The sequence below is a fragment of the Phyllobates terribilis genome, unplaced genomic scaffold (assembly GCF_046119375.1).
Source record: "Phyllobates terribilis strain yellow unplaced genomic scaffold, ASM4611937v1 Scaffold_99__1_contigs__length_5935540, whole genome shotgun sequence".
Classification (NCBI taxonomy): Eukaryota; Metazoa; Chordata; class Amphibia; order Anura; family Dendrobatidae; genus Phyllobates; species Phyllobates terribilis.
In genome coordinates this window covers 4,583,462-4,607,217 of record NW_027362859.1, presented here as the reverse complement: position 1 = coordinate 4,607,217, position 23,756 = coordinate 4,583,462, and the positions used below count along the sequence as shown (strand labels likewise).

The 23,756-nt window shown below is 48.0% G+C and overlaps 1 protein-coding gene across 1 annotated transcript in view; it reads right to left on the bottom strand.

Annotated features, from left to right (window-relative positions):
* The window catches only part of LOC141198712 (uncharacterized), a 35,988-nt gene extending 23,204 nt beyond the window's left edge, over positions 1-12,784 (bottom strand). The window contains exon 1 of the mRNA XM_073663129.1: positions 12,710-12,784. The gene's annotated coding sequence lies outside the window, so the exon portion shown is untranslated. The remainder of the gene's footprint in view (positions 1-12,709) is intronic.
* Positions 12,785-23,756: the final 10,972 nt, after the last annotated feature.

Below are 23,756 nucleotides of genomic sequence, written 5' to 3'. Positions count from 1 at the left end.
ATTTGTGTGTATGGGGGAGTCGGGAGAGATAGCCGTCTGCCAAATGACCGCTCAGCCAACACTTATCTCATGTGTATGGGGACGTTACTATTGCACAGGCAGTAATAATACACGGCACTACAGTAGTACAGTCATCACCGGAGCAATCAGAGACTTGTATGTTGTATGATCGCACTAAGGAGAGTTGTTAAAAAAAAGTTTAAAAAAAGTTTTAAAGTGAAAATATCACAGTTTTAGCAAAAATAAATATTTGTCACTATAGGGAAAACATGCATATAATGGTAAAATGGAGAGGGAGGTCAGCTCACTGTTTATTCAATGTACGTTGTCTGAAGATCACGGCATGGAGCCGCCCTGGTCAGGGACATTTCAAGGTTCAAGTAGAGAAAGGAGGAGAGATGGATTCTCCAGCATTGTCTATATTGTTAAAACCTCACATTTATTGTGAATTCATAAAACCTGTTGTGATGGCATACCACCAAGTGCCCACATACCAAACCAATGCTTATTCCTGATTTACAACATGTGAGTCTCTGTGATACTTTTATATCCTTCCCTTTCCTGGGTGTCCATTGATTACTGAGTACTTCTCAGAAAATTTAACCCTGTATTGTATGGAAGTAAAAGATAATACACAAATACAACTCATGCATGAGACATTCAATAAAATCACTGGAAGTCAAAGACAAATACAATTAATTGCACTGTAATATTAATCCTGTCTGATGCTCATTCCCTGTGGGGCTCTAGTTTGTAATTTAAATATCCAATATGACTTTCTATTTAACATTTTTCTTTTCATATCTCCACCTCTTAATGGTTTATAAGCCTTTTCTATTCCTAATATCTGAAGGATCTGATATCCCCTTTATGTTTTTGTGAAAAGTGTCTTGAAACCACAGACACGTTTAATGATTGTCTAATACATTTTTTTAGCAGATCTGACGTGCATCCCGCATATTGTAATTAACTCTCTATACACTCTATTAAATAGATGACCCCTATAGTGTTACAACTGATGAAATTGTGTATTGCAAATTGCTGTCCCGTTAGATTTTCTTCAAATGTGTCAGCTTTATTAACATAGTTGCATGTTTTACAGGGTGTATGTCCACATTTAAAAAAAAACCTTATAAGATAACCAAGTCGCCAAATACTGGCCCATAAAGACACACTTTGTCACTCTCGTACTCCCTACTGATTGAACCACTGGACCAGTCTAAAACACGCTTCCAATCTCAATGGGAGAGAGATCTGGGTTGCACCTTAACGAGGGATCAGTGGAAGCGAATCTTAACCTTGACACACAAATCATCAATCAGCTCGCTATAAACTGCTTTCTCTGTGGTATAGGGTCCCAACTCGCCTACACTCTATATTCCCAGATGCTAGTCCCATGTGTTGGACATGTGGGGAGGAGGAGGGTGACCTACTACATATTTTCTGGACCTGTAAACTCCTTTCTCCTTTCTGGGGAAAAGTACTACTAATGATTAGTAAATTTACTGATCTTATTTCAGACCTTGACCCAGCTTTCGTCCTTCTCCATCACAGCAACATCCCTTTAAAAACATATAAAAACTCGATACTGAGACACTTCATCACATCTGCTAGAGCATGTATTCCCTCGCTATAAAAAAGTAACAATATCCCGACAATCTCACTATGGTTCTGCAAAATAAATGCGATTATGTTAACGGAGGAGCTCACCTATACGATCAATAACTCCCATGATAAATTTTATAAAACATGGTTCTACTGGTTGGAGTTTAAATCTTCCTCTGATTACCTTGACCTCATAGGGGAAAACTAAAGGTACCGTTACACTTCGCGATGCTAGAGCGATCCCGACAACGATACGACCTGGCAGGGATCGTTACTGCGTCGCTATGTGGTCCCTGGTGAGATGTCAAACAGTCAGATCTTCCTAACGACGCAGCAACGATACGGTGACCCATAGGGACCTGCATAACGATGTTGACGGTCGTTGGGACCCTGTCACATAGCAGCTACTCTGACGATTCAGACCTCGATAAGAAAACGACTTCCCAGTTCTGAGTCGCCAACGAGGTCGTTGGTAAGGTGTCAAACATACCGATGCATGCTACCCAGTGGGACCTCAACGATCAAAAATTGGTCCAGGCCATTTCGACACGACCAGCGATCTCACAGCATGGCCCTGGTCGCTGCTATGTGTCAAACGTAGCGAGATCGATGCTGAAGTCGCTGTTGCATCACAAAACTTTTGACTCAGCAGCGATCTCGCTAGCAATCTCGCTTAGTGTGATGGGGCTTAAGTCTATACTTCAGGAGCCCCTCTGATATTACCCTAACCCTCTTACCCATACATCCCTTCCCCCACTTTCCTTTATCTTTGTTTGAATTTGTGTTTTTGGTTTTAACTACTCATTTTTTACACCCCCAAAATTAAAGTGGAAAAACACACTAGAGGCTGATCCAACTTTGATGTAATGTCCTTAAAACAAGTCAAAATGAGGCTCAGTATTGTGTGTGGCCTCCACGTGCCTGTATGACCTCCCTACAATGCCTGGGCATGATCCTGATGAGGTTGCGGATGGTCTCCTGTGGGATCTCCTCCCAGACCTGGACTACCGCCAACTGCTGGACAGTCTGTGGTGCAATGTGACGTTGGTGGATGGAGCGAGACATGATGTCCCAGATGAGCTCAATCGGATTCAGGTCTGGGGAACAGACGGGCCAGTCCATAGCTTCAATGCCGTCATCTTGCAGGAACTGCTGACACACTCCAGCCACATGAGGTCTGGCTTTGTCCTGCATTAGGAGGAATCCAGGGCCAACCGCACCAGCATATGGTCTCACAAGGGGTCTGAGGATCTCATCTCAGTACCTAATGGCAGTCAAGCTACCTCTGGTGAGCACATGGAGGGCTGTGCGGCCCTCCAAAGAAATGCTACCCCACACCATTACTGACCCACTGCTAAACCAGTTATGCTGAAGCATGTAGCAGGCAGCAGATAGCTCTCCACAGCGTCTCCAGACTCTGTCACGTCTGTCACATGTGCTCAGTGTGAACCTGCTTTCATCTGTGAAGAGCACAGGGCGCCAGTGGCGACTTTGCCAATCCTGGTGTTCTGTGGCAAATGCCAAGCGTCCTGCACGGTGTTGGGCTGTGAGCACAACCCCCATCTGTGGACGTCGGGCCCTCATACCACCCTCATGGAGTCGGTTTCTAACTGTTTGTGCAGACACATGCACATTTGTGGCCTGCTGGGCTCTGGCAGAGCTCTTCCTATTCCTCCTTGAACAAAAGCAGAAGTAGCGGTCCTGCTGCTGGGTTTTTGCCCTCCTACGGCCCCCTCCATGTCTCCTGGTAGCGCCTCCAGCCTCTGGACACTACGCTGACAGACACAGCAAACCTTCTTGCCACAGCTCGAATTGATGTGCCATCCTGGATGAGCTGCACTACCTGAGCAACTTCTATGGGTTGTAGAGTCCGTCTCATGCTACCACGAGTGTGAAGGCACAATCAGCATTCAAAAGTGACCAAAACATCAGCCTGAAAGCATTGGTACTGAGATGTGGTCTGTGGTCCCCACCTGCAGAACCACTCCTTTATTGAGTGTGTCTTGATAATTGCCAATAATTTCCATCTATTGTCTATTCCATTTGCACAACAGCATGGGAAATTGATTGTCAATCAGTGTTGCTTTCTAAGTGGACAGTTTGATTTCACAGAAGTTTGATGTACAGTACAGACCAAAAGTTTGGATACACCTTCTCATTTAAAGATTGAAAATTGTACATTCACACTGAAGGCATCAAAACTATGAATTAACACATGTAGTATTATATACTAAACAAAAAAGTGTGAAACAACTGAAAATATGTCTTATATTCTTGGTTCTTCAAAGTAGCCACCTTTTGCTTTGATGACTGCTTTGCACACTCTTGGCATTCTCTTGATGAGCTTCAAGAGGTAGTCACCGGAAATGGTTTTCTCTTCACAGGTGTGCCCTGTCAGGTTTAATAAGTGGGATTTCTTGTCTTATAAATGGGGTTGGGACCATCAGTTGTGTTGTGGAGAAGTCAGGTGGATACACAGCTGATAGTCCTACTGAATAGACTGTTAGAATTTGCATTATGGCAAGAAAAAAGCAGCTAAGTAAAGAAAAACGAGTGGCCATCATTACTTTAAGAAATGAAGGTCAGTCAGTCCGAAAAATTGGGCAAACTTTGAAAGTGTCCCCAAGTGCAGTTGCAACAACCATCAAGCGCTACAAAGAAACTGGCTCACATGAGGACCGCCCCAGGAAAGGAAGACCAAGAGTCACCTCTGCTTCTGAGGATAAGTATATCCAAGTCACCAGCCTCAGAAATTGCAGGTTAACAGCAGCTCAGATTAGAGACCAGGTCAATGCCACACAGAGTTCTAGCCGCAGACACATCTCTTCAACAACTGTTAAGAGGAGACTTTGTGCAGCAGGCCTTCATGGTAAAATAGCTGCTAGGAAACCACTGCTAATGACAGGCAACAAGCAGAAGAGACTTGTTTGGACTAAAGAACACAAGGAATGGACATTAGACCAGTGGAAATCTGTGCTTTGGTCTGATGAGTCCAAATTTGAGATCTTTGGTTCCAACCACCGTGTCTTTGTGCGACGCAGAAAAGGTGAACGGATGGACTCTACATGCCTGGTTCCCACCGTGAAGCATGGAGGAGGAGGTGTGATGGTGTGGGGGTGCTTTGCTGGTGACACTGTTGGAGATTTGTTCAAAATTGAAGGCATACTGAACCAGCATGGCTACCACAGCATCTTGCAGCGGCATGCTATTCCATCCGGTTTGCGTTTAGTTGGACCATTTTTCAACAGGACAATGACCCCAAACACGCCTCCAGGCTGTGTAAGGGCTATTTGACCAAGGAGAGTGATGGGGTGCTACGCCAGATGACCTGGCCTCCACAGTCACCAGACCTGAACCCAATCGAGATGGTAAAGGGTGAGCTGGACAGCAGAGTAAAGGCAAAAGGGCCAACAAGTGCTAAGCATCTCTGGGAACTCCTTCAAGATTGTTGGAAGACCATTTCCGGTGACTACTTCTTGAAGCTCATCAAGAGAATGCCAAGAGTGTGCAAAGCAGTCATCAAAGCAAAAGGTGGCTACTTTGAAGAACCTAGAATATAAGACATATTTTCAGTTGTTTCACACTTTTTTGTTAAGTATATAATTCCACATGTGTTAATTCATAGTTTTGATGCCTTCAGTGTGAATGTACAATTTTCAAAGTCATGAAAATACAGAAAAATCTTTAAATGATAAGGTGTGTCCAAACTTTTGGTCTGTACTGTACTTGGAGTTATATTCTGTTGTTTAAGTGTTCCATTTATTTTTTTGAGCAGTGTATGTTAATCCACATGAATATGTAATGACTTCAGGTTTAAGTCTGAGTCACTACGCTGGTATATCCTAAAACACATTGAACCAATGCACTACTAGTGACTCTACTTTGTATTGTGTTTAATTATTTCATTTTGTTTTCAAATGTTGTGGAAATACTGGTTATTGTTATGGTTATGGGGTCATGTTTGACCTACTACTTGTTGCACAACTAGTACCCGGCGTTTGTATTTGTATTTCCTTTTCAAAACTTAATAAAGATAAGTTTATAAAGGATAATCAAGTCACATTGTGTTTGATATTTGTTTCTTGAAAAAAAACTAGGTGAAAGTTTTCCGCCCAGTGTAGAAGCCTTTTTGGATACAAAACTCAAACAAAATATGCAAAAGAATTTACAAAGTCTGGAGGATGGATCTCAGACATCAAAAAAACTAAGTTTGAAAGAGATATCAAAGAGCACGAGTCAAATTCAATTTACACATGGAAGTGAAACAAACCAAGAGCTACTGTTCTGAAATACAGGTCACACAATAAATTCAAAGGAAATAGAGGAGAGCGGAGGTCAGCTTCACAAATCCTAATGTGTCCATGGGTTCCTCTAATTATAATTCTCTGAGGACTTATCTGATGTATCAGTGGGATCAACTAAAGACAGAACAAAAATAAATTCTCAAGTATTCCCCATAATTCAGCACAAAACAACGGAGAAGGGCGGGCAGAAAGCTCTAACGTGCCCGAACATGTGCGTTCCATGCCGGAGTGCATCACAGTCTCCTATCTGCGACTGCGCATGTCCGGAAGCATGCGTTCCACACCAGAGCGCATAATGGTATTGGATTGCATTCCACCAATATAGAAAAATCCTCTCTCTGAGATCAGCGTCATGGGAGACTAAAGCAAGTATTGCACATCCTCCCATCATGCAATAGGCACGTAGATCTACTTTATCACGGCATAAAATATGGGATGGTGGCCCACAGTATATTCCTAAATGGTCAAATTTGACCCTTATTGCATAGAGATACACAAGGAACACCACACTTGTTAATTATGAAATAGTAGATGTGGGATATAACTGATAAGAAATAATTCTGATATAGAAGCTCAGATATCTCGATGAAGTACAACAATATGTGAACCCCATTCACAGGGAACTGAGTAGCAATGGGTAGAGTATAAAATCCAAAAATGTTATCCAGAATGGGGCTGTATTCACACAAAACAGGCAAAGGAAATTTGCTCATTGAGTCCCTTAGGGGCTCGTGAATCCAGTCTAAAAATCCACTCACTTTCTTTTTTGAGGATACATGTATTGTGATCACCTCCCCTCACATTGGGTTTAACCATCTCAATGATACAAAAGGAGATGTCTCCGGTTTGACCTCGATGTACACTGTTCATGTGTCTCGCTAATGAGGTGTCCCGACCATGGTGTATATCGCCCAAATGATCCCCCACTCTCTTCCTAGACTGCCTCTTGGTCTTGCATACATAATCTAGGGGGCAGGTGCATGTGGCCATATATACAAATCCTGAGGTTTTACAGTTGGAATAATCCCACTGGTAAAAAGATTTTACTCGTGGAGGAACTCGAGAAAGATTTACATGGTCTCATCCAATTACATGTACAACATTCTCCACATCTAAAGAAACAGCAGATTCTTTTATCTAGCCAAGTCCCCTTGGGTGCAGGTATTTTGTAGAAACTATGCACTAAATGGTCCCTAATGGACCAACCCTTTCTGAAAGTTATTGTGGGAGTAGATCCCACAGCACCCTCAGGGCCGGGTCAGCCATAAGTTTATCCCAGTGTTTTCTGAGGATATTAAAGATACGGTCACTCTGATTGTCATAAGTTTTTCTTACTCGTGTTATCCCATCTTTTTCTTGGTCTCTTGGTTAGGTATGGAGGAGTGTCTGTCTCTCCCATTTTTTTGCAAACGATGATGCGGAGTCCAAAATGTACCAGGAGTACCCTTTTTCCCTGAATCTTGTGTTCAGGTCTATTGCCTGTATATTAAAATCTGTGACATTATGGCAGTACCTTCTCAACCATAAAAATTGGCCCCTGGGTATTCCTCTTTTTATGGGGATGGGGGTGGTGGTTATCCCACTTCAATAGTTTATTAGTGCTTATAGGTTTATGGTAGATGAGTGTCCCTAGGGTCCCATCCCGTTCTATCTAGATTAGTACATCCAGGAAAGGCAACTGGTAATAATTAAATTCAGATATAAATCTCAGGCCCACTCTATTGATGTTGAGTTCCCTGACACATTCAAAAGATTGTTCACTCGCCCCTGACCAGATGATTAAAATGTAGTCAATATATTTGTACCATACCCCAATATATGGCTGCCACCACTTATCATCATCCCTGGATATTGTGGATTCCTCCCACCAGCACAGGAAAAGGTTAGCATTAGTGTTGAGCGAGTATGTTCTATTAACCCTTTCGCCGAGTATGCTCGGGCCGAGCTCCAAGTATTTACAGCTGCTCGGTGATAAGGTTAAATCACTCCCGTGTGCATGATTTGCAACTGTTTGACAGTTTTATTACATGTGAGGAATGTGTAAGAAATAGACATTCCTTACATGTAATAAAGCTGTCAAACAGTTGCAAATCATGCACACGGGAGCGATTTAACCTTATCACCGAGCAGCTGTAAATACTCGGAGCTCGGCCCGAGCATACTCGGACAGAACATACTCACTCAACCCTAGTTAGCATATGAGGGGGCACAGGGGCTCCCAATCGCAGTACCCGTGAGCTGGTGGAAGTACTGCCTGTCAAAAATAAAGAAGTTATGAGTAAGAGTGAATTTTAGAAGATCCTCCATGAAATCATTATGTCTGCTACACTCTATTGATCTCGATTTCAAGAAATGTCTTTCTCCTCTGATACCATCCTCATACTGTATATTACTGTAATAAGCCTCGATATCTAGTAAGGCCTGCTCCACTACATGCATGTATACATGCTCGAGGGTCCACATGGAGGGGAGCAGGGAAAGGGAAAACCAACTCCAGAGGGATTATTCCAACTTCAGGTAGTCAGGCAGTACTGGAGGAACATTATACTGGGTGGAGGCATCATACATCTTGCATAAGGGGCAAAATGGGGGCATCATACATACTGTATAAGGGGCATAATGGGGGCATTACACTGGGTGGGGGGCATCATACATCCTCAATAAGGAGCATAATGGGGGCATTACACTGTGTGGGGGCATCATACATCCTGCATAAGGGGTATAATGGGGGCATTACACTGTGTGGGGGCATCATACATACTGCATAATAATAATAATAATGATAATTTTTATTTATATAGCGCCAACATATTCCGCAGCACTTTGCAATTAAGCGGGGACATGTACAAACAATAAATTCAATACAAGGTGAGACAGTTTAACAGTTACAGTACATCAGGAGTGTGGTCCCTGCTCGCAAGCCTACATTGTACAAGGAAATGGGGGGACACAATAGGTGGAAAGTGCTTGTTATTTCAGGTCTGGCAATTATAATAAGTCGGGATTATCATATAAAGCTGTATGATCCGGTCATCAGCCTGTATGTTCAAGTGCAATACTCAATTACCGAGTGCAGTTATCGTGTGCATGGAGGGTGTAGAGACAGATGATCAGTAGGGGGCCGATTCTGAATAGTATTTAGGAGGGAACAGGGGAAAGTTAGCTTACTGGGTATTTGAGGTGGTAGACTTGTTTAAAGAGATGGGTTTTTAAAGCGCGCTTGAAGACATCGGGGCTAGGCATCAATCGGATCGTCTGGGGTAGAGCATTCCAGAGAACTGGCGCAGAACGAGAGAAGTCTTGGAGATGGAGGTGCGAGGTTCGGATTATGGGGGATGTTAGTCTTAGGTCATTTGTGGAACGGAGGGCACGTGTAGGATGATAGACTGAGATGAGAGAGGAGATATAAGGTGGTGCAGAACTGTGGAGAGCTTTGTGGGTGAGAGCAATGAGTTTATAGTGGACCCTGTAGCGAATGGGTAACCAGTGTAATGACTGGCACAAGGTGGAGGCATCAGTGAAGCGGCTGAACAGAAATATGACCCTGGCTGCCGCATTCAGGACAGATTGGAGAGGGGAAATTTTGGTAAGAGGGAAACCGATCAGAAGAGAGTTGCAGTAGTCCAGACGAGAGTGAATAAGAGCGACAGTAAGAGTTTTAGCATTTTCAAAAGTGAGAAAAGATTGGATTCTGGAGATGTTTTTAAGATGCAGGTGACAAGAGCGAGTGAGTGATCGGAGATAGGGAGTAAAGGAAAGGTTAGTGTCGAATATGACCCCAAGGCAGCGGGCGTGCTGCTTGGGAGTTATGGTTGAACCCTCCAAGGTAATTTCGATGTTAGGTAGAGTTAGGTTAGTAGAGGGGGGAAACACAAGAAGTTCAGTTTTGGAGAGATTCAGTTTAAGATAGAGGGAGGACATCATGCTAGACACAGCAGACAAACAATCCTTGGTATTTTGTATTAGGGTAGGGGTGATGTCAGGGGAAGAAGTGCATAATTGGGTGTCATCAGCATAGAGATGATACTGGAACTCAAATCTGCTGATTGTTTGTCCATTGGGGCAATGTATAGAGAGAAGAGGAGGGGGCCTAGGACTGAGCCCTGCGGAACCCCGATAGTAAGGGGATGAGGAGGGGAAGAGGAGTCGGCAAAAGATACAGTGAAGGAGCAGTCAGAGAGGTAGGAGGAGAACCAGGAGAGAACGGTTTCCTTGAGACCTATAGAGCGGAGCATAGTGAGGAGGAGCTGGTTATCCACAGTGTCAAATGCTGCAGAGAGATCCAGGAGAATCAGCAGGGAGCAGTGACCTTTGGATTTGGCTGTTAGTAGATCATTAGAGACTTTACTGAGGGCAGTTTCAGTGGAGTGTAAGGAGCGGAAACCAGATTGTAGAGGGTCAAGGAGAGAGTTAATCAGAGAGATAGCGGATTAGATGGGAGTGGACCAAGCGTTCCAGGACTTTAGAGATGAAAGGAAGATTAGAGACAGGTCTGTAGCTAGCAGCGCAATTCTGGTCTAGGGATGGCTTTTTAAGTAAAGGCGTTATGATGGCATGTTTAAATAAGGAGGGAAAGATACCTGAAGAAAGAGAGAGGTTAAATATTTTAGTCAGGTGAGTGGTGACCATCGGTCAGAGGGACTGCAAGAGATGTGAAGGAATGGGGTCACTGTTGCAAGTTGTAGGCCGAGAAGAAGCGAGGAGCTGGGTAACTTCTTCTTCTGTGACAGGCTCAAAGATGGCAAGTGAGCTTGAAGTGCGGCAGGGAAGGGGATCCAGGCACTGAGGAGATTGGGCTGAGATGTCCTCATGGATGTGGTTGATTTTTTCAAAGAAATAAGTGGCCAGATCCTCCCCGCTGAGGTTGGTGGTGGGGGCCTGTGCTTTAGGTTTCAGGAGGGAGTTTAAGGTTTAGAAAAGTCGTTTTGGATTGTTGGACATTGAAGTGATGAGGGTGGTGAAGTAGGATTGTTTGGCCAGATGAAGGGCAGAGTTATAGGTTTTGAGCATGAATTTATAGTGGATGAAGTCCTCTGCTAAAAGAGATTTTCTCCACTGACGCTCAGCACACCTTGTGCAACGTTGAAGAAAACGTGTTTGCATCGTGTGCCAGGGCTGCCGTTGCCAGCGTCGGATCTTTCTGCGAGTAGAAGGAGCTGCTTCATCTAGGGCACTCTTCAGTGTATTATTGTAGTGTGACAATGCTAAGTCTGGACAGGAGAAGGAGGAGATGGGGGCTAAAGATGTGTGGAGATTGTTCATAAGCTGCTGGGTATTAATGGTACGTGTATTCCTATAAGTGTGGTAAGTGGGGGTGTCCCGGGTGAGGAGACAATTCTTAACAGAGAAGGAAAGAAGGTTGTGGTCCGAGAGCGGGAGAGGGGAGTTGGTAAAGTCATCCAGCAAGCAGAGACTGGAAAAAAACAGGTCCAGAGTATTCCCGTCTTCATGGGTAGGAGAATTAGTAAACTGTGAGAGACGGAATGAAGAGGTTAGAGAAAGTAGATGAGAGGCAGATTGGGAGAGGGGATCATCGATGGGGATGTTAAAGTCGCCCATGATGAGGGTGGGGATGTCACAGGATAGAAAGTGAGGAAGCCAGGTGGCAAAGTGATCCAAGAACTGGCGGGAGGAGCCTGGAGGGCGATACACAATTGCCATTCGCAGGGAGAAGGGTTTAAAGAGTCTGATGGTGTGGACTTCAAAGGAAGGAAACAAGTGAGGGAACTGGGGGGGGATGACCTGGAAAACACATTGTGAGGAAAGGAGCAGACCAACACCTCCATCCTGTCTGTTGCCAGGTCTGGCGGTATGTGAAAATTTCAGCCCACCAAACGAGAGAGCAGCAGCAGCGGTGGTGTCTGGCTGCTGAATCCAGGTTTCTGTGATAGCCAGAAGCTTAATGGAATTAGAGAGGAAAAAATCATGGATGTAAGTTAGTTTGTTACACACAGACCGTGCGTTCCAGAGAGCACAATGGAAATCGATAAGAGAGGGCATGCACTGAACGTTAATAAAATTAGCAGGGTTTCTATATGCAGCTGGAGGAGAGTAATGTAGGCTAGTGGAGGGGGGCCCAGGGTTGGGGGAGATGTTTCCTGCGACTAGTAAAAGGAGAAAGAAGAGAAAGAGCAGGTGGTCTAATGATTTGTATGAACGTTTTGAGTGCTGTATGGAGGTAGAGGATGGCTTGCAGTGGGTGAGGAATGTCAGTAGAGCCTCAGAGTTATACATGGGAGAGGGGAGAAGGGAGGGGTTGATATAGGGAGAGTGCACAAAATGTGTTAAAGGGCAGGCGAGTTGTGAGAAAGCAGAAGTGAAAACAAATAAAAAGCAGATTGATAAGACTAATGCATAATGCAGTATGACTGACCGAGAAGCATGTTTGTATGAATATCTTATGCACCTTACCTGTCTCCTGCCCTGTCCAACTGTCATGTATAACTGCAATTTTAACTATTGCACTTCAAATCTATTGCACGCGTGACCCAGCACGCGTGCTATCCCGAGCCAGAGCATAAGGGGCATAATGGGGGCATTACACTGTGGGGGCATCATACATACTGCATAAGGGGCATAATGGGGGCATTACACTGTGGGGCCAGTAAAGGAGCCCTGTACTATGAGAACGATACATTTCCTCCCTTCCTGTATCCATAGTTGGGTCGTATGTATCTATTACAGGAAACAGAACAAAAACCTTATGATTCTTATAAAGGGGCAACACAAGACCCCAAAAGCGTCTCCATGCTGAAGGGGTTAATGCCCCCTGCGTCCAGTAATGGGGGATCTCCACATACCTCCACCTGCAGAGCCGCCACCACATATATGGCTGTTCTGTGCACAGGACCTGTGATGAGGTCACAGGAGGGGAGGAGTCAGGGGTCACATGATCAGGGGCCTCAGTGGATGCCGGACTCTGCTGTGCTGGTTGTCATGGTGCTGGATGAGCTGAAGTTTATGTGTGGGGTCAGGAGGGGTTTACAGTGTGGATGTAGCAGAGCCGCGTGTGTACGGGGTGTACGGAGCAGAGCCGAGTGTGTACGAGGCATACGGAGCGGAGCCGCGCGTGTACGAGGCGTACTGAGCGGAGCCGCGCGTTTACGAGGCGTACTGAGCGGAGCCGCGCGTGTACGAGGCGTACTGAGCGGAGCCGCGCGTGTACGAGGCGTACTGAGCGGAGCCGCGCGTGTACGAGGCGTACTGAGCGGAGCCGCACGTGTATGAGGCGTACTGAGCGGAGCCGCGCGTGTACAAGGCGTACGGAGCGGAGCCGCGTGTGAACGAAGCGGAGCCGCGTGTGAACGAAGCGGAGCCGTGAGTGTTTGTCAGTCCTCACTTGTGGGGGCCAATAGCTATGCCCCCAAGGTGTGAAGAACATACAACCCCCTAAAGTGACCCCATTTCAGACACTGTACCCACCAGGGAAGTCATCTGAGGGTGTAATGGGCAGGGCCGGTGTCAGCACCCGGCGGACCCGGGCCCTGAGCAGGTGGGGGGCCCACTTGCCGTCGGGCACCCCGCTGCGCTATGGGACCTGTGAGCGGAGGAGAGTGGTGCCAGCGCCCGCCCCACCCCCGCTTGCTCAGGGCCCCGGCAGCCAGCACAATACTTACCTCTCCCTGTGCCTCCGCAGCAGATCCGGTCTCTTCCGCGGCTGCTGCATTGTGACGTCTTTACACCACGCTCTCTCCTGAGCCGTCACAGCGCAGAGTGGTAAGTCGCTGAGGAGTCTGGAGCAGCGGCAGCAGGTAAGGAGAAGTGAGGTGAGTATTTGATTTTTTTTATTGTATGGAGGCATGGGGCATTATATGGTGGGGTGGGGAGGGGGGGGTGTGACATCCTGCATGGGGCATTATAAGGGGGGGTGACCTCCTTTATGGGGCATTATAAGGGGTGGGGTGTGACATCCTGCATGGGCATTATAAGGGGGGGTGACATCCTGTATGGGGCATTATAAGGAAGGGGGGGGTGCATCCTGTATGGGGCATTATAAGGGGGGGTGACATCCTGTATGGGGCATTATAAGGGAGGGGGGTGACATCCTGTATGGGGCATTATAAGGGAGCGGGTGTATGACATCCTGCATGGGGCATTATAAGGGAGGAGGGTGTGACATCCTGCATGGGACATTATAAGAGAGGGGGGGTGACCTGCATGGGGCATTATAAGGGAGGGGGGGTGAAATCCTGCATGGGGCATTATAAGGGAGGGGGGGTGACCTCCAGCATGGGGCATTATAAGGGGGGGGGGGGTGACATCCTGCATGGGGCATTATAAGGGAGGGGGGTGTGACATCCTGCATGGGGCATTATAAGGGGTGGGGTGTGACATCCTGCATGGGGCATTATAAGGGAGGGGGGTGTGACATCCTGCATGGGGCATTATAAGGGAGGGGGGGTGACATCCTGCATGGGGCATTATAAGGGGGGGTGACATCCTGTGTGGGGCATTATAAGGGGGGGTGACATCCTGTATGGGGCATTATAAGGGAGGGGTGTGTGACATCCTGCATGGAGCATTATAAGGGGGGATGTGACATCCTGTGTGGGGCATTATAAGGGGGGGTGACATCCTGCATGGGGCATTATAAGGGAGGGGGTGTGAGACATCCTGCATGGGGCATTATAAGGGAGGGGGGGTGACATCCTGCATGTGGCATTATAAGGGACGGGGGTGACATCCTGCATGGGGCATTATAAGTGAGGGGGGGTGTGACATCCTGCATGGGCCATTATAAGGGAGGGGCAGTGACATCCTGTATGGGGCATTATAAGGGAGGGGGGGGTGACATCCTGCATGGGGCATTATAAGGTAGGGGGGGTGACATCCTACATGGGGCATTATGTGGGGGGAACAGCCTGCATGGGGCATTATGTGGGGGGAACAGCCTGTGTGGGGCATTATGTGGGGGAAACAGCATGTGTGGGGCATTAAGTGGGGGTAACAACCTGCATGAGGCATTATGTGGGGGGAACAGCCTGCATGGAGCATTATGTGGGGTCACAGCCTGCATGGAACATTATATGGGGACCAGTATTCTGTATGGAGCGTTATATGTGGGGCCACTATCCTGTATGGAGCGTTATATGGGGGCCAGTATACTGTGTGGAGCGATTCGCCGGTTTCTGAGCTATTGTAGAATTTACAATAGATATCACTCATGTAATGTAAGAAGTGAAATCTTTGCATTGTACTATATATATATATATATTTCTCTGCGGTATCTGTGCATCATGAATCGTGGTATGTGTTAAAGGGGCCACTGAGACTCTTTCACCTGAGGCCCACAAAAACCTGGAGCCGGCCCTGGTAATGGGCGTTGTTATCCCACAGGGGTCTCACTGATTTCTTTACCACTCGTTTGTGTGCAAATAATATTACATTTGCTTAGAGCCGCAGCGAGGGGTTCAGCAAGGGGCGGACACACCGCCGATGCAGCTGCACCCAGGCCCAGAGGTGGAGGGGGTCCCATGCAGGAAGGGGCGTAGTGCTCAGGCAGTAGACCACGATCAGTCAAGGGGCCCGATGCTGCTTAACCTTGTCCACTCCCACCCATCATGATTTTTGATACCCAGGGCAGAGTGCGCCCATTGAAAAAGGGGGCGTGTCATGCAGGAGAGAGGCCGCTGGCCAATGAACGATTCCTCATCAGACTGATGAGAGCGCTGATTGACTGCTTTGTCTGTCCTCCTGCAGGGTCTTACAGGGGGTCTTCTGCCTCCTGCTGTTCCTTTCCCAGCAGCATTTCCTCAAAGAGTAGAGGGTGGGGGAGGAGAGTCGGACATCAAACAGCACGCAGGGGCAGGAAGCTGAAATCAGTCCTGTCTGCTGTGTCCCCTCCTCCACAGTGCATTCTGCAGCCCTCTCCAGAAGACCCCTATATCATAAAAGATTAGTATATGAGTGTATGTATATGTGTGCAGGGCTGCCACCAGGAATTTCAGGTCGCTTACTGGCAAAATTTTCGGGCCCCGTGAGACTCCACCCAGGCTCCACCCCAGCTCAGCCTTCACTCCTCGAGCCTTCCATAGTCACACCGCCCACTCTTGGAAAAACTCCACTTATGCACCACATCCTCAGTAATCACACATTAAGGGTATGTGCCCATGGTCAGGAGCCACCTGCAGCCCCAAAGCTGCGGGATAGCCGTGCGGCTTCTGCCCTTATTTTATGCAAATGAGTGGCGCTGTAATGACCGGAATGCCGGTCGAATGTGTATGAGGAATGCGGCGCTGCTATGAATGACTCCGACCTTTGTATAGTGGCAAATAACTTTCTTTTTACTGGTCACAAAAATGACAGGGTTAAACAATTCTACAAAATATGGGCCACAACAGCCACTAACACAAAATACAAGTTAGGCAGCCCGAGAGAGCCCAAGTGCCAATCTCGCGGGGATGAGCCAATCTACCCCTGGGCTATGCCGCTCCCACCCTTATTCAGTACAGGGCCTACCCAGGACGTTACCGCGGACGTGGCACGTGGTCCTCCCAGGAATATAACCTTACACCCCCCTCCCACACTAATACAATGGGATCTGGGTACCCTTGTTTTCCCCTTAGTTCATAACAGGGCTCCTTTGTAGTATCCACGTACACAGTCTTAGTATGTCCATCAGCAGTGATATACACCAGGCAGTTCTCAGCACTACTGGAATCACTAACTAGCTTTCCCTAACTGACTACACAGTTGGTGACCGGTCACATATCTCAGTTACTCACAGGGCACAGCCTCTCCTTGGACACACAGTATGGCCCCAGTCTGTATAAGCTCTCCAACATCAAAACAGCATTCAGACGCCTGTCGCCTTCTTTCTGGACTACCTGGATCAGTGTTTTCCCGGGCTTTTTCTTTACTTGTTTCTTGCTGACCCCTAATGGCCGGACTAAGTCATTGCAGGAGAAATTTACACGGTCATAAAAAATGAGCTCATTACCAGAAAGACATGTCAACATGTTACACTCCACCCCACTTACAATTTGGCGTCCCGACAAATGGTTTCATACCACTCATATGTAACACATACTCCTCAGGATTATATCGTATTGGGGGAACACCAGCTGTGCTCCTCTCCGATCTCCGCAAACCAGTACCTGCCGAGCTTGATGGAGGGTCCACCGCATCTAGTGGAACAGTAACATCAGGGGCGGTGTCTGGAACACCTGGAACTTGCGCTATCGGACTCTGCACGTCCGATGGTCTCACCCCGAAGTCATCCCAACAGTCGCATTCAACATTGCTCGGTGCAACTGCCGTAGGTGGCGCAGGTGACTCAGGGTGACAGGCAGGTGTGTCGGACATACACCTCTTTAGCCAGTTCCGGTGCATTGTGCGACGGGGTCCAATGCACCCTTCGGGAACCACTGTGTACACACTTCCCCCTGGGAATACCCTTTCCACTACTGTGTAGGGCGTTTCCTCCCACCTGTCGCTCAACTTCCCTCCCGGACGCGTGACTCGTACTAGCACCTTATCACCTACCCGGAACTCATCTAGGTGCAACGGCCCCCGATCTCGGTGGGGATGATTCTGCACACGGTCTTTTACTATCCGGTGGATTTCACGCTACCTTCGGCGATGATCCTGGACCCACTCACTGGCTGTATGATATTCTGGTTCATGGGTACAGTGAGACTAAGTTCTTTAATCTCTCACCCAGGCCGACTGAACATCATCGCGTACGGAGTGAATCCTGTGGTGCTATGGACCCGATTGTTATAGGCCCACATAAGTTCTGGGAGGAACTCAGTCCATCGCTCCTTCTGCCTCTGTTCAAGCGTTCTCAGCATCTGGAGCAGGGTTCGGTTGAACCGTTCACAGGCCCCATTTCCCTGCGGATGGTGGGGCGTTGTCCGGGATTGCTGAATCCTATAGACTTGCAGCAACTCCGTTATGAGCTGACCTTGGAAGCAAACACCTTGATCTGAATGTATCTTTTGAGAACATCCATAAACCTGGATGAAATGCTTACAAATTGCCTCCGCTGCAGACTTAGCAGTCTGATCCTTGGTGGGGACAGCGACGGCAAACTTAGTAAAGTGATCAGTCATGACCAGACATGACTGATGACCACTTCTGGCGTACCCAATTGACAAATAATCCACCATTAGCATTTCCAGTGGGGCAGACGTCACGATTGTCTGGACAGGAGCCCTCTGCTCTGGGGACTTATTCAGCTCACATGCCCGGCACCTACCACACACCTCTCTCACAACTTCTTCTAAGCCAGGCGTGTACACGTACCGGTGCAGCCAACGATAAGTCTTCTCAGGCCCGAAATGTGCACCCCGTGTATGAGCTTCCTGGGCAATGTCCGGAGCCACTGAAGCTGGAATTACTACCTGCAAACGGTACCCCGGCTCCGCTGCTATGTAGATCCAGCGATACAGTATCCCCTCCGCTATGACCAATCGATCCCACTGCCTTAGCAGCTTTTGTCCTTCGGCTCCCAGCCGGGCTCTTGCTCTCCCATCGGGCCAGGACTTTTGACTCAGCCATTTCTTTACTCGTGACAGTTCGGAGTCTGCATCCTGTAACTCAGCCCACTCTTGACGAGTCTTGCCCAGCAACGTGGCGACCCGTGTCGCCACCCCACTTGAACGTGCCACGTCCACAAACACAGGCAATCGCCTCAAATAGGGGATCTCAGTATCCTCGAGGTCTTCATCCACCCCATGCTCGGGTGCGCCCCGGGTCACTCGTTATAATGTGTCAGCATTGGAGCTCTCTTTACCCGAACGCAACCGAATCCGGTAATTAAACTTGGACATCCGAGCTACCCATCTCTGCTCCAGGGCTCCAAGCTTAGCGTTTTCCAAGTGTGCAAGCGGATTATTGTCCGTCATCATGAGAATCTCAGAACCAGCTCATGGCCCACACCAGGGCCAACATCTCCAGCTTAAACAAGCTGTAATTGTCCGGATTTCGCTCGGTGTCCCGTAGAGACCGGCTAGCATACGCGATGACCCTCTTACGCCCATCTTGTTCTTGGGCTAACACAGCTCCCAGAGCATGGAGACTTCCATCTGTGTACAGGGTGAACGGTTAGTCAAAGCGAGCATACGCCAATAAAGGTGCCTGTACGAGGGCGGCCCTGACCCGATCAAATGCCTGTTGCTGTCGGTCAGTCCACCGAATTGGCTGATTCTTGGGCAACTGTGCCGTCCCTCTCAACAACTCATTCAATGGTTCAGCCACCTTAGCAAAGTCCTTCACAAACCGACGGTAGTATCCAGCTAAACCAAGGAACGCTCGTATTTCTCTCACGGTCTTGGGATGGGGCTACCCCTGAATGGCCTCAATTTTACTAGGTGCTGGTCGCACACCCTCAGCAGACACTTCATGCCCCAGATACTCGATCTGTGTCTGGAACAAGTAACATTTCTTCGGCTTGATCTTAAGTCCATTGTCTCTCAGTCGGTGCAACACTTGCTGGAGCTTCTTCAGGTGGTCGTCGAACGAATCTCCAAATATAATCACATCATCCAAATAGATCAGCACGGAATCGAAATTGTAATCGCCCAAGCAGTATTCCATTAACCACTGAAATGTTCCTGGAGCATTAGTCAGTCCGAAGGGCATTCGATTAAATTCATACAGTCCCATCGGCAAGATGAATGCTGTCTTCTGCCGATCTAGAGCTGCCACGGGCACCTGCCAGTAGCAGCTGGCCAGGTCAAGAGTGGAGAAGTACTTCAGCTTTCCCAGGGCAGACAGGGATTCCTCGATCCGGGGCAATGGGTAGGAATCACGTACTGTATGCGCATTCAGCTTACGGTAATCAACACAAAACAGTACGGTCCCATCCTTTTTCCAGACCAGCACGACCGGTGCAGCCCAAGGACTTTGACTTGGCTGGATCACCCCATTATCCAGCATCTGCGCCAGCATTCCTTTGACCTCCTGATAAAGACTCGGTGGGATCTGGCGATATCTCTCCCGAATTGGGGGGGGTGTTTCCCGTGGGTGCTCCACAGCCTTGGTGCAACCAAAGTCTTCATCTCCCCTGGAGAAGGCAGCCTGATATTCCCACAGCGCAGCCTCCAGTCTGCGAGCCTGTTCGGGAGTCAACTGGGACTCATCCACTCCCATTATTTCCATAATCCTTCTGCCATTCCACTCAGGCGTGGGGGATTCTTCAGCTGTCGTCTGCATCGACAGGGTCCAGGCGGTCCGGCGGTCTGCCCTCAGTGTGAACTGGCTTTTGGGGATGACTCCTTCACCACACACATACATGTCAGCCAGATTTGTGCCCACTGCCAGAGTCACCTCATGATTCTGCAGATTCAGACATCTCACTGGTACACTTCCATCTTGCACAATGGCCAGTGTTTGGGCTATCATCGGGCTATCAGTATCTTCTGACCGTCCCACCGGTTCCAGAATCACCTCCACACCATTCAGTTTCCTGTGCGTCCCTACCGGCATCAATACAAGCTTCTCTTGATCCGGAGCGATTACAATGGCAGACCCACGTGGGACATACACCGCTCCCACTGCTCTTCCTTCAGCCGAACTCTTTTGAATGCCGCACGAATGGACCACCTGTTGCAGGGCCCTCTGAGTGGCTTTGTGGGGTGTCGCTCGTTTCCAGTATCTTGGACCATCACGCTCAAACAAAAGGGAGTCCAGTTCTCTCAGGATATTCATTCCCAGAACCACCAGGAGATTCGGCCTCGCCTGAGTTTTCACGAGCACCACTCCTTTGGTTCCCAACTCCTGGCCGCACAGCTGTACTCTAATCCAAGCGATGCCTGCCACTGGAATTTCTTCATTAATAGCGGCCTTCAGCCATAGCAGGTGTCCTGACTCCATTTTGACAGTCTCTTCGAAGTGCATCTTGAAAAATTCCATCGGCATGGTCGTCACCTCCGATCCGGTATCCACCAAGCACGCCACCTTTTTTCCTGCAAACTGCACATCCAACGTGGGACTCTCTGCAATCAGATCCTCGGAACAGACATTGCTCACTGATTTTCATTCCTGCCTTGCCGTATGCCCAACTACAGCAAGGGCCTCTCTTTTACCGATGCCGGGACTCCAGCTGGCAGACTCCTCGGGCAGTACCGCTGCATATGCCCCAGTTCTTGGCATCGCCAACATTGAAGTGGTCTTCTTGCCCTACCTCCGGATACCTCAGGTCTAGGAGCAGTCGGAGTCCTTCCTGAGGTATAGGGGGGTTGATCATAAAGGGGAATAGAGGGATTCGTCAAGGCCGAGCATATCGGAGGCGTTCCCCGAACTTGCATCTATTGTACCTGTTCCGTCAGGTTTTCCACGGTTTTCTGCAAAGCAGCCAGCTGTGCCTGAACAGGATCTGGTCTCGGCTCTCTTGTGTTAGCCACTTGCAGGCTGCTCCACTGCAGAGCAGGCTTCACTTCCAAAGTCCGTGCTACCGCCTCTTCCAATATTTCGCATAGGTGACACCAGGGGTATTAAGCGCCTTCAGCAACAATTCGTTCCTTAGCGCCTCACTCCGTATCCCCTCGATGAACTGATCCCGAAGAATGCTGTCGACATCGGCTTCAGTACCCACGGTTACAGGCGACTTCTTTTTGATCTCTTGATGCAATTCCTCCAGCGCTATAGCATACTGGATCAGGCTTTTCCCGTCTCTCTGGGTCCGGGCGAAAAACTGTACTCGTAGTTGCCCTGCTGCCGCCACGTGATCAAATGCTTTCCCTAGTATCCGGATGATGTCGTCGACCGTTTTTCGCCTATCCTCGGATTTTAACATGACAACTTTACGGGCATCCCCCTCCAGAGCATTCAGCGTGACTTCCGGTTCCAGCTGAAAGCTGACACCGTGCAAGGCAATAGCATTCTTCACCCTGCCTACCCAATCACTGAAGAGCAAGTTATACCCATCAAACTTGGCCAGGTGGTTAAGTAGCACGCCCGTTGCAGAGCAACCAACTAACCGGTCTCTACCGGTCACAACGGGAGAAGGGGGGTGGCGTACTACAGTGGACGCGGCAGAACCTTCCGCGCTACTGGCGACCACCGTATCCTGCCGACTACGCCAAGATGTAACGACTGGAACTCCGGTCGCATGTGTATGAGGAATACGGCGCTGCTATGAATGACTCCGACCTTTGTATAGTGGCAAATAACTTTCTTTTTACTGGTCACAAAAATGACAAGGTTAAACAATTCTACAAAATATGGGCCACAACAGCCACTAACACAAAATACAAGTTATGCAGCCCGAGAGAGCCCAAGTGCCAATCTCGCGGGGATGAGCCAATCTACCCCTGGGCTATGCCGCTCCCACCCTTATTCAGTACAGGACCTACCAAGGACGTTACCGCGGACGTGGCACGTGGTCCTCCCAGGAATATAACCTTATACCCCCCTCCCACACTAATACAATGAGATCTGGATACCCTTGTTTTCCCCTTAGAGAACACTCATATATATTTTACCAACGCGTTACCTATACAGTGTACAGTTTCTCTTCTTACAAGAGCAAAGAGAAATCTCTCAGACTTAATGCATATGCAAACAGTTAACAAACTAAACCTTTAACTAGACTCTGATCTCCGGCCACAGGGTTTGATCTGCTTCTCCTTCTCACCAAGCTCTCCAGCACATCCAGGTGTCAGCAGGAATTAGAATCAATCTCAGTCTCAAAGTGTAGTTCCCAACAGGGCTCCTTTGTAGTATCCACGTGCACAGTCTTAGTATACCAGATCCTTTACAATCTCTGGATCATGCCTGCTCAGTCCATCAGCAGTGATATACACCAGGCAGTTCTCAGCACTACTGGAATCACTAACTAGCTTTCCCTAACTGACTACACAGTTGGTGACCGGTCACATATCTCAGTTACTCACAGGGCACAGCCTCTCCTTGGACACACAGTATGGCCCCAGTCTGTATGAGCTCTCCAACATCAAAACAGCATTCAGACACCTGTTGCCTTCTTTCTGGACTTCCTGGATCAGTGTTTTCCCGGGCTTTTTCTTTACTTGTTTCTTGCTGACCCCTAATGGCCGGACTAAGTCATTGCAGGAGAAATTTACACTGTCATAAAAAATGAGCTCATTACCAGAAAGACATGTCAACATGTTACGGTAGTCATATGTAGGAAACTCCTCTTTACACCGCTCATCACCCCTCACATATGTCTCTGTAGTATTAATATGGGTCAGATCTTCACCCTGAAACAAATATTGTAAAAGTCACAGACAGATGGAGAAGTCACATCTATGATCAGTTCTAATCCTGCCATCTCCACCGTTTTCATTACACAAGTATAAAACATATAATACTGGTGGATAAAACAAGACTGAGCACAAGACCTTCACAGCCGTCTACACATCATAGGGGAGATCTCATGACACCTTCTCTCCATCTACCTGATGATCCTGAGGAAGATTGGGATCTTCTTGTTTAGAGTCCTGTAGAAGAAGAGGACGGGGACATCTCTCTGGTGTTGTCCTCTTACTGGATAAAACTGGAGGAAACACATACAGGGACTGAATTCGTTCTTTACATACAGATAATTATAGGCTGTGTGTATTTAGTCCTGTCTATTACCTGGTGATGTGAGGGGCTGAGGAACCTCCATCATGACATCCTTGTACAGATGTTTGTGTCCTTCTAAATACTCCCACTCCTCCATGGAGAAATAGACAGTGACATCCTGACACCTTATAGGAACCTGACACATGCAATAATACCGTCATCCCCCTGATCCCTTCATAGCGTTACTGTATAATGTCCCAGCATTCCCAGCAGTGTCACCTCTCCAGTCAGCAGCTCAATCATCTTATAGGCGAGTGCTAGGATCTTCTGGTCATTGATGTCCTCATGTATCAGGGGGTGAGGTGGAGGCCTCGT